Source organism: Mercenaria mercenaria, chromosome 14, assembly GCF_021730395.1.
Source record: "Mercenaria mercenaria strain notata chromosome 14, MADL_Memer_1, whole genome shotgun sequence".
Lineage (NCBI taxonomy): Eukaryota > Metazoa > Mollusca > Bivalvia > Venerida > Veneridae > Mercenaria > Mercenaria mercenaria.
This window is the reverse complement of record NC_069374.1, coordinates 13,863,233-13,874,896: the sequence shown is the minus strand read 5'-3', so window position 1 is coordinate 13,874,896 and position 11,664 is coordinate 13,863,233. Positions and strand designations below refer to the sequence as shown.

General features: G+C 34.7%; 1 long non-coding RNA gene across 1 annotated transcript; it reads right to left on the bottom strand.

The window, feature by feature from the left end:
* Positions 1 to 6,516: 6,516 nt before the first annotated feature.
* Positions 6,517 to 9,998, bottom strand: LOC123527986 (uncharacterized). Its single transcript, XR_006681873.2, has 3 exons — positions 9,794 to 9,998; positions 7,143 to 7,328; positions 6,517 to 6,633 (listed from the first exon to the last, which is right to left on the bottom strand). It is a non-coding gene; the product is annotated as an uncharacterized LOC123527986 (long non-coding RNA).
* Between the last annotated feature and the right edge of the window lie 1,666 nt (positions 9,999 to 11,664).

Here is an 11,664-nt window from a genome sequence, read left to right as displayed (position 1 = left end):
GAATAGGATTTTATAATCTAGACATATTTTTGGTTAATGGTTTTTGCTATAATTTTGACCACAGCGTTGAACATAGAAATAATGAAATAATATATAGAATTAATTAATAATACACGGAAAGAGGTTATACGCCCACGGAATTTTTCTGACGTATAACCGATTTTGTGTGTATAAATTAAGGTAAATTACACGATTTTGCTATACATTATTGCCTTAACCTAAACAATGGATGAAATATAAAAGCGTTCTTTCTTTATAACAACAAAAATATTGACGTCATTTTAGCGTAAGCGTGTTTTAACAGATACAAGTATATTAGAATAAAATGTATATATGTTTGTAAAGGAGATCTCAGTATCTTCTACTTAGTGATCGGCAGTTCAATGTTCAACGACGTTCCTGGAAAAGATTTTTAGGCAAAAGTACGACTGTATCTTTGGAATGAATGGGAAACTTGCATTTTCTACTTACATCGAACAGTTTAGCACTAGTTCGTGTGCGTTTACTGACCATAGTTACATTTATGATATGTGTTAATGACAAAGCCTGAAAGAGGGTAAAAGCTGTTTAGAAATAATAATTCAATTAGTTCGTCAAATCACCGTATAAAGTATGGCTCTGATGATAAGTTCAAGACCAGTTGTTTTTTTAGAATTCACCATAAATGATCGAAGTCTGTGTACACAAAACTACAAAAAATAACAGTTACTTTGATGATAATTTCCTCACTTTTGTAATTACTGAAATTGACATCAGAAATACAAAGGAAAATAAACAAATGCACACGGAAAAATTATATACACTCTCACAAGGCACACGTACGCTTTTGACAAAACATGACGCCAGACGACCTATAATTTTTCCACGTTATGAAAACAAAAGTGCACAGACTTTTCGCAAAATTGAAAGTTGCCATGTTTTTGGTCTATCACAAGGGCTAAAGTACAGGTCTCAGTCTGCCTAAAATATGCGCATGGACATTAGTTTGTGTCCATTATAGCCGTTTCTTTATATGTAGGGTATCTGGTGTTGAGCACAATATATCAAAGTTTTATGTACGAAAAAATTCCATGTCAAAATTGCAAATATCCACAGAAGTAAGTAACTGAACAAGTGTGTATAGAGACCTCTCGAACCTTTTTTGAAGCGTGAAAATGTTAGGATTTTTTCCTCGGGTCTTTGGCATTTCTGTATTTAAGAGCTGCAGGCATAGACATTTCATCCACACTTTTATTTGCTTTTCTTAAAAGGCAGAAGCGTGAATAGGCAATACCTCGCTTTTATTTTTGGCGGGAATGGAAATGCAGTTGATTAAGATAATTTCATAGAACGCATCCTCCACAAACCTATACCAATAGAAGTATATGTAAGATTATGTGCATGGTTTACGTATACATTTGAACAGTTAAGGAAAGTAAAACATATACACACTAAGGATAAAACAAAACAAAAAGCAACATATAGTGGGACATTGCCGAGGTACGGTCTGCAAAAACAGTGGGAAGTTTAAACCGGTACATTGTGAACTAAAGTTTACTCTTATCCCCGCCACAACCTTGTTCCAAAGTTACAGTCCTGGCAGTAAATATGCCAGATGATGTCGTTCACGTACGGTTTGTTGCAAGAACAAATAGTTTTTAGAACAGACAATGTTCTAATACTTGTACACTTCATGAAAAGCAAGTCGAAAAGCATCATGAACGCATGCATCCAATGCCTAGAAACATAATGAGTGGTCTAAAATAGAAAAAGCGAAAAGGCCAGAACACAAATATCAAGCACACTTATGATGTTTGTCTGCTTTACAGGTTCCAGTGGCGATGAAACTAATGCGTTAAGCGGGATAAAAGGTTTCGACTGGCAGTCGCTTCTACAAAATCCTAACTTGGGTGCCAGTCAAAAGTGGCGTATCAAGCTAACGCACAAAAAAAGCACAAAGACTACACATAAGAAACAAAGGACAACCTTTCATCACTTTGGAACATCGGGGTAAATAAAAAATATATACATTAGACAAAAATTGAATGGATATCTGTTTCTGGGTTATTACCCTTAAAAGATGATGTGTCCATAAACGCCTAAAATAGTTGTTGCATAGGCAACTGATTTTAAAGTGGCATTATGCGCATCTTACTTCACGTAGTGTGTTTTTGGTGAATGTTTTATAAAAGCAATTTTTGGTTGCTGTACATTTAAATGTGTTACATTAACGATAATGCCGGATAAGTATTTAAAGTTGATAGTTAAGAAATAAAGAAATTGGACTAATAAAATAATAGTTGTTTTCTTCAGTCTTCTACGCAGAGATCTCCCTTACCTATAGATAGCGATTTCTGAAGTTGAAGGGAAGCAACTCCTGCGTGCAGTTTGACTTTTTTAAAAAAAAACTGCCCCAGTCAAAATAAGAAAAGTCGTATTTGGAAAGTTATTATTTCGTACTGGTAGCAGGAAGAGTTTGGTATATTGGGTTAAAACGTATAATTTCCTCTCCCCTTCTTACACACTCATCTGTTTTAGCTGGATGTTTACTTGAAGAATGCGCATAATTCCACTTTAAATACAGTTTCAGCTTTTAAAAATTATTTGGACAGTTCCAAACATTTAGCATGAGAGTATTCGAAGGTCTCTACCATTTTTATTTTCCATTTGACTAGGTAACTAGGTTGCATATTGAGATATACCTCAAAACTTAGTTTGAATTCATAGTTTTGGAGTAAAACCAGTTAAATACATTATATCATATACCCTTCTCATTTAATTGGTCAAAAGGGGTTCACGCGCGATTCCGCAAAAAGCGCTATTGACCCGCAAAAGTGATAATGCCTCTTTCTTATATGTATGAAATATGAGCCAGTCAAATGAGTGCATTTTAGAAGTGCATATTATATAACAATTATAAAAACAAAAACTGTAAAAAGCACATATTGACCTCAACATAAGTCAATAACTGTAAAACAAAGGCCGCAAATAAATATTTTTATCTTACATTTTATCATTTACTATGCATTATCTTTTGTCTATCATATGAGCCGTGCCATGGGAAAACCAACATAGTGGCTTTGCGACCAGCATGGATCCAGACCAGCCTGCGCATCCGCGCAGTCTGGTCAGGATCCATGCTGTTCGCTAACAGTTTCTCCAATTCCAATAGGCTTTAAAAGCGAACAGCATGGAGCCTGACCAGACTGCGCGGATGCGCAGGCTGGTCTGGATCCATGCTGGTCGCAAACCAACTATGTTGGTTTTCCCATGGCACGGCTCATATATAGAATGAATTTTAAACGGTTTCGGTACTTATAACTTACATGCAAATATAAATATACTTTCTTCTCACTTCTTTTCAACGTTTAATTAATTTATCCACATCTCATTTTGTCAGCACAACAAACACGATATATTTTCATTTCTACACTATACAGTTGCATTAATTGTATATGCATTTATTGCATTTTGTTTTCTGCAAAACTCTCTAAGCAATAGTAGGTTAATATTTATTACACGTTTGTTAAGAAATAACCACGAACATGATTCTGAACTGTGTATTATGGTCAGAATAGACAAAAGCAATTACAAATGTACTTAAAAATACTTACTTAGCATTGCATTAAAGATCAATTCTCTCACTTATTGTTAAATGGTATGTTCATTTTCGGTACTTAATCATTTTACTTTTCTTTCAGGGTGTGACGTAGATGAAGTTATTACGCATTTAACATCGAATATTTATGTCACATGAAATGAAAATAAACCTTAAAACACTGCGTTTCTGTTGTTTTTCATATGTGCAGTCGTTTTATTGTTTCAACCTATTCTGAATATGTCTGACAGGAAAGAATTATTTCGTCTTTCCAATTGTCAACTGAAGAGATCATTAACCTTTTCATTTTCTTTTTTGATATGTTGACGCACCATCATTCATGCATCAATATGATGGAGCACGCCTGCTGCTGCTTCGAATTGTGTAATTGTAGGTATTCTAAAATCAACAGGATAATATTATCTCGCCGTTTTCCCTTCACAAGCTATTCCTTTCCTCAGAGAAATAAAATGAAATTAATATGCACAAATGTGCATCTAGGACATCATTTGATTTATTTGTTCAGTTACAATACTGGAGAAATCAGTATCATTGTTTACTCTGCTGCGTTTTGTGATTAACTGAATAAATATTTTTATCTTAGATTTTATTTACACTGTAAAGAGCTTACATTTTATCATTTACCATGCATTATCTTTTGTCTATCATATGAGCCGTGCCATGGGAAAACCAACATAGTGGCTTTGCGACCAGCATGGATCCAGACCAGCCTGCGCATCCGCGCAGTCTGGTCAGGATCCATGCTGTTCGCTAACAGTTTCTCCAATTCCAATAGGCTTTAAAAGCGAACAGCATGGAGCCTGACCAGACTGCGCGGATGCGCAGGCTGGTCTGGATCCATGCTGGTCGCAAACCAACTATGTTGGTTTTCCCATGGCACGGCTCATATATAGAATGAATTTTAAACGGTTTCGGTACTTATAACTTACATGCAAATATAAATTTACTTTCCTCTTACTTCTTTTTCATTTCCTCGCCGTTTTCCCTTCACAAGCTCTTCCTTTCCTCAGAGAAATAAAATGAAATTAATATGCACAAATGTGCATCTAGGACATCATTTGATTTATTTGTTCAGTTACAATACTGGAGAAATCAGTATCATTGTTTACTCTGCTGCGTTTTGTGATTAACTGAATACGGTTCTAGGATAATATTGTGTCCATCTGAGCACCTCAGATTTCGGTATTGCCCTGGTACGCGAATAAGTAAAATAGTAGAACGGCAGCGCATGGAAACGTGAAATCCTTTGTTAATATATGCTTAAGGACGTATGCTAGAATTTGGTGCGAAAATTTTCCCAATAACAGAATTTCTTCAAACTTTGGATATTGAAGGACAATCATCTAAGAAACAAAAATATGCAATAAAAAGCATAGGTTACCGGTATCGAAAAAGAGTTATCTGCCCTTGAAAACGGCATTTTCCCCAAAAATGACGTTTTTAAGGGCAGATAACTCTTTTTCGATACCGGTGACCTATGATTTTTATTGCATATTTTTGTTTCTTAGATGATTGTCCTTCAATATCCAAAGTTTAAAGAAATTCTATTATTGGCAAAATTTTCGCCCATCTCATATACAGGGAATTCTAGCGTACGCCTTTAAGTTTTCTCTTTTCTCAGAGATTGGGGATCTTATGTCAAAATAAGGGGACATGCGAAGAATATTATTCTGTGATATTATGAGACAATACTAGACCAGATTTAAAATATGCATATAGGTGTATCAATGAAATGTAGATACTATTTAACAGCGTTCTGTGCAATTTGGAATATATTGTTTTCTCAGCAGGATAACAGCTCTAGACAAGTCAGCAGGTCAGTTGAATATAATGTACCTTCTGGGTACTTTTTCAAATAAATTCCTGTATTGCACAGAGCATTGTTGACATTTGTAATATATCAAAGAGGGCGTTCTAAAACTACACTTAACGAATACTTGTGGAGGTAGAAATACGCGAAACGTGTATCCCTGCTGACATCAAAATCAATGCGGTTATTTTTTTAGCAGCAGACGGCTTTTATCGTTTGGTTGAAAAAGGAACATTCCCATTTTGTCCGAGCAGTGGATCTAATATACATTGAAAGTACATACTTTGTACCTGCTGACCATCACTTTTAAGCACAATTTCCTCTTTGAACTAGGTTAATTTTAGACAGAAATCATTAAATTATAATTTAAATTGATGAATGTCGACAGTTTTCAAACAAACTCAACACATATTACACCAATGGGAGACAACGTTACATGGAAATATACACCTCGGAATTCCCTATACATTTTCAATCAATTAGTAGCCCTATGACTTGCTTCACTCTGACCTAATACCCCAGTCACACATACGGCGCTGATAGCTACGTTCAGCCACGGATAGAAACGTTGTAATTCGTATCGATCCGTAGAAATCCGTACCTTAAAGTAGTAATCCGTACCAATCCGTACGGCTCAGGTACGGATCGATACGGATTACTACGTTTCTATCCGTAGCTGGACGTAGCTATCCGCGCCGTGTGTGTGACTGGGGTATAAAGTGTAATCACCATTATTGAAGTGATATATTGATATACTAATCATGTATATCTGACGTAAAAGTTTGTAGTGAGCAATTGCACCCAAACGATCGGAATTTCTATCGTACATATATTATAAAGTAACACCAGACATCAATTTGGTATGGCAGGGAACTGTCAAGGTAATCTTCAAACAAAATGCAATGCATTTTTGACTATGTTCTTCACTAGACTTTAGGCCATGCTCTAAGCATTACACTGTAGATCTAAAAATTAGTGAGTTATTCGATGACTAATACTCTGTATGACATTCTTCTTCAAAACAGACGGCCAAAAGAAGTTCCTTTGCTAAAAATGAAAATATATCTAGAGCAAACCTGGAGGGAAACAAATCATACTTAACAAAATATTTGTAATGATTCAATAAACGTGTGATATTTTATTTTAGAATGTTTACATGTTTATCATGAATTTCATATTGTCTTGTGGTTTTCTGGTGCCCGTCTGTAACGCAAATCTGATCATTCTGAAAGAAGAGAACGTTTATATAGATAAATGCTGCATCAACATCTAGAACTTTAGGTAAACATATCAGAAATTACTGATATTTAGAAATAAAGATACCGTATGCTATAAAAGCAAATATGTTGAAATGATACTTTTCGTGCCAACCTGACATGAAAACACAAATATTCTCGGCATTTTTTCTAACTCCACTCGCCTGTATTTTTTTATCTCTGTATCATTTTGACGGTTTTTAATTAAATATATGAACAATATTTATTGATTGTTTTATTCTATCATATCATGTATTAAATTTTTTGTAACATCTGAAGTTATGTATTCTATACAACGTTCAGACATCTTTTATAAGATTTTTTTTCTAAAGTAAGACTGTTTTAAATAAGCTGTCACAAATCCTTTTATAGTAATAAAATTATTGAATATACATGTTGACGTTAAGCTTAATAATTTATTTACCATATATCGGTCTAAAAGCAAAGAAATATCTTCTGTTACAAAATCGGAAATTACCTATTTACGTTACAAACGTTTGATCTACCACTCGTGGCCCAGGTCTGGATTATACCACTGAGACGTTTTCGGACAGCACAGGTATCCGGTCGAGCAGACATCTTTCTGGTACTCTTGTGGACTACAGGTTTGTTTGCAATCGCAATGATCATCTTGACCAGTGGTTTTACAACATCGTGGGACATTCTAGGGAGAATTGTAAATAATACAAATTAGATTTTTTACCTACCAATGTTTGATATCCATGACATTCAGATGTCGTCTTTCTAAAAGTTACCACACAAATAAACCTCGGATCAGGCAATCCTTGGAGTATTAATCTAAACAAATGTTGAACAATGATCAGACAAACTCAGATGTTCCAATGTAGGAATTATAATCAAGTATTGCACTTTTATGTATGCATAATACTAAGGGTTGCAGTGTTTACGGTTCGAACGAAATCCATGGTCTAAATTGCAACTTCTAACTTCATACTGCGATCATTATATCACTTCTTACTTCAAATTTCTAACTTGCCACTTGATCTTAATACAAATTAAGATAAGCTCGTGTGTTTATTCAACACGGAAGCCAGGGAGGCTCCTCTAACATCTAGTTTCTTACTTCGATGTTTGCACATGTCATAATTTCGTCTTATCAGACAGCATTAACTAAGAAATCCCTACGGTATACGCAGTTAAGTGGCAGGGGCCTGTTTTGTATTTGGCCTTGATACGTTTTTATAATAAAATAGGTAGATGTACTTTAAAGCCATTTATATTCAACTGGTTATTTATGATGATTATAGAACTAGGGATTCCTGCGTACGAGTAATTATTGTGTAAAATGAATATGTGCTTGAATCGATTTTCCAAGCCGGGTCTAAAATCTTACCTGAGGTAACGGAAGTCACACGAAATGGAAACGGTCATCCATCTATCCAGATTCAGATTTGCGATAAAATTAAAGGGTTATTATTATTTTTATCTGGTCACATGCTTTAAAAATATACATATGTTTTAGGTCAGTCATATGCAGATAAAATTATGCAGATCGCACAAGGTGTGCATTTTGGGCCATTTTGCCTCAAAAGTTAGTGTCGAAACCGGAGTTCTACTAGTTTTTATTATAGAAACAACGGAATCGGCAAACTGAAAATGTCACATGGTAAAGTGCTAAGTATTCGCAATACATTCGCTAAACATTTCCCTAGAACTTTTGTTTGTGCGGCCTATCATAAACAAAACATGTATTACATCTAATCGCATATTTTAAGAACTGTCCTAGTGCCACAAAAATCACGAACGAAGAAGACGTAAATAATGATATTTGTGTATTTTAGCAGGAGTGATATGACTAGGATGGTTTACATCGTTAGCTTTGGGGGAGAAAAGCTGTTTCTAGAGACCTTTTTAATAGATATAAGATGTCGCAAATATTGCAAAAATAAGAAATGAATACTGTTAATGCAGTAAAAGAGATCCGATTCACGGGACCTCCGTGGCCAAGTGGTTAAGGCAACTGACTTTGAATCACTTGCCCCTTACGGATGTTGGTTCGAGCCTTGCTTGGGGCATTGAATTTTTCGTGTGGGAAAGCCATACAGTTGGCACAGAAGGTCCGTGCCTATCTCTGCATTTAATTTCAGAATAAAACCCGAATGTCATTCAAAAAATTCAGTTCAATTTTTTTAAACATATGGCAGTTACAGCTGCGTTTACATTATATTTACTATCTGGAAGTTAGTGAGAATGCCGTAACCTCACTCTTACATACTGCCTAACTGGAAGCACTTGACGACTAGCGTGGGCATTTGCAGGTGGCATACATATGAGCCGCGCCATGAGAAAACCAACATAGTGGTTTGCGACCAGCATGGATCCAGACCAGCCTGCGCATCCGCGCAGTCTGGTCAGGATTTATGCTGTTCGCTTTCTAAGCCTATTGTAATTAAAGGAACCGTTAGCGAACAGCATGGATCCTGACCAGACTGCGCGGATCCATGCTGGTCGCAAAGCCACTATGTTGGTTTTCTCATGGCACGGCTCAATTATCAATATACATTTGTCTGAAATTATGCAATACTATGAATAATATGTTTTTTTCTCTGAAATAAAATAAACTTTTACCACTGATACAAACATTACTCATTGAACTGTTATGAAAAAGGATATTACCTACTGAATCAAATGTGTAATAAATGTTAGACAAAGCGGAAAATTAGTTTTGAACAGCCATGAGTCGTAAACAGGCTTAAATAGTTTTAAATATAAAAAAACAACTGTTCTTAGTTGTAATATATTATAATTTCATTCACATTTGCTCTGACTTCGTTTTGTGAATCGGATGTATGATCCCGTAAAATTACATACTTCTTTTTCACACTTCGTACTCATAAGTTTGTGAAACAGGTCATTGACCCACAACACGTACGTAAGATAAGGATTTTACGTAAATATAAATAATTGATAGCTCATACTTATTCACAAATGCTTTTTTTTGCTATTGTTTTATTTTGTTGTTTTGTTTTGTGTTTTCTCCGAGTTTTGTAGCCGACAAGAAAGGCAATAATAGTTTCTGTTTTCATTACACGATTTGTAATAAATTATTTATTTTGCTACTGTCGTGAAAAAAAGAGATTAGAACACGATCAAACTGATACTACTTACCACTCCATTTATGGTACATCTCCCATTTTCTGTTTCCCCATTTTTGCACTGACCTTGTGTTTTCTGACAGGCGCAAACAGTCATACTTGCATGGATATCAACGACCAAAAGCGTTAATACCACAAACAGAAAACAAGCGAATTTTTCTTGTGAGTAAATCATATTGTATGAAACACTTTGTTTTCTTTGGTTAAATGATCATATAACAAATCGCATCATTTTATATATCAGCTGCTTGTGTTTATTTCAAAAACAACATGTGTTGCTAGAAGACTGTGATCCCGATCAGTTAGTTACGATTACAAATGTCAAACTTTGTTATTTTGTAATGATGAAACAATAAACGCTCAACGGGTTTTTTTTTTTTTTTTTTTTTTTACAGTTACTATGTACGTTTTATACGAAAAATATTTGAACACCCTGTTCTCATTTATTGCCATGCTGTTGCAGAAGTAGTACATGTATATCATTTAATATCATTTTCATACTGTTAATTTTGAAGTAAAAACGGGTTCATGGTAATTATAGAGTCTAATTACTTTCACAAAGATGGTTATAACTTCAAGACATAATTGTTTTAAACTCGTATAGTATTTTTGAAAATATGTTAATAAATTGCACCACGGTCATTCCTGAATATAAAAGAAATTAGAACATTTATAAAAAGGTAATATATCACGAGCAGGTTTTGTTGATTTTCAAGAAATTTTCAAAAGTAAAAGTGAAGTTTTCTTTTACAGCGATCATTTAAGACCGATAAAAATAATTACAAACTATTTAATTACCCATGTATGGACCGTTATTGTACTCTAAAGGAAGCCTTTTACTATATTGCTCTTTAACTATACAGTTTACAACAACGTAACTACTTAAATGTTTATATTTTGGAATGAAATTTCGGTTATTGGCTGTCGAGAGAACTTTCTATTTAATGTTGGTGAGCAATGCGCGTAGAGCCATTCAATGTATATCGACAATATGCACAAGAACATCGTGACGGTAGGGAAATCAAGTTGTAAATGATCTTCGTGGATACTATTACCAGATTACGAGCCACACATTCAGAAAAAAATACAAATTTCAATAATTTATAAAAGTAAATGGCAATCTGAATGATCAATGTAGTTGATCTTATTGAGCCAGTGTAACCCAAACATATTATTTTATATTGTTTACTAACAAAACTTCTACATTGGGCGTAGAAAGTACCAAGTGACTGGCACAGTAACCGTACCCCCACCCAACTCCTGACTGACCACATAATTGTATTACAAGTGGTACCCAGTGCCAACGCATATTACGGGAGCCCTTTCTTGTTTTAGACTATAATAAAACGGTCCGGATGTCGTAAACAGAGCTTCAGGATGCCCATCCTTAAACTTAGCGATTTTGTTTGTTAAATATGAAATATTCATCTGCAATATTTTACAAAATAATAATATATCCATGTCTTTACTTGTTTATGTATTGAGATTTTTAGGAGGCTATGTCTATGTCCAGAAGTTATTGAGACAATGTTTTTGTTTTATTTGTACACAGTTACAATCTTCCTTAAATGCATTTATTGTACTTATATAATGAAGTCTGCCAGACATGCTAAATGGTGCTTAAGAGCGAGGTTTGCCAGGCTTCGTCTCGTTAAAATGATCAAGATCTCACAGTATCAAAATCATGATGATGGAAATATAATATTATCGTTTCTATGTCAGTAACTGAACGGGACATTATTGAAGGGAATAAACATATTAAAATAAAATATTGCGTGTGTTCTCAGTGTAATGACAAACGATGTCAGTCAGCGGCGTCGCAAGCTGTTGGATAAATAAGCCATCAAGTTTCAATTTATCAGGGCACAGATGGTAGAACTGCCT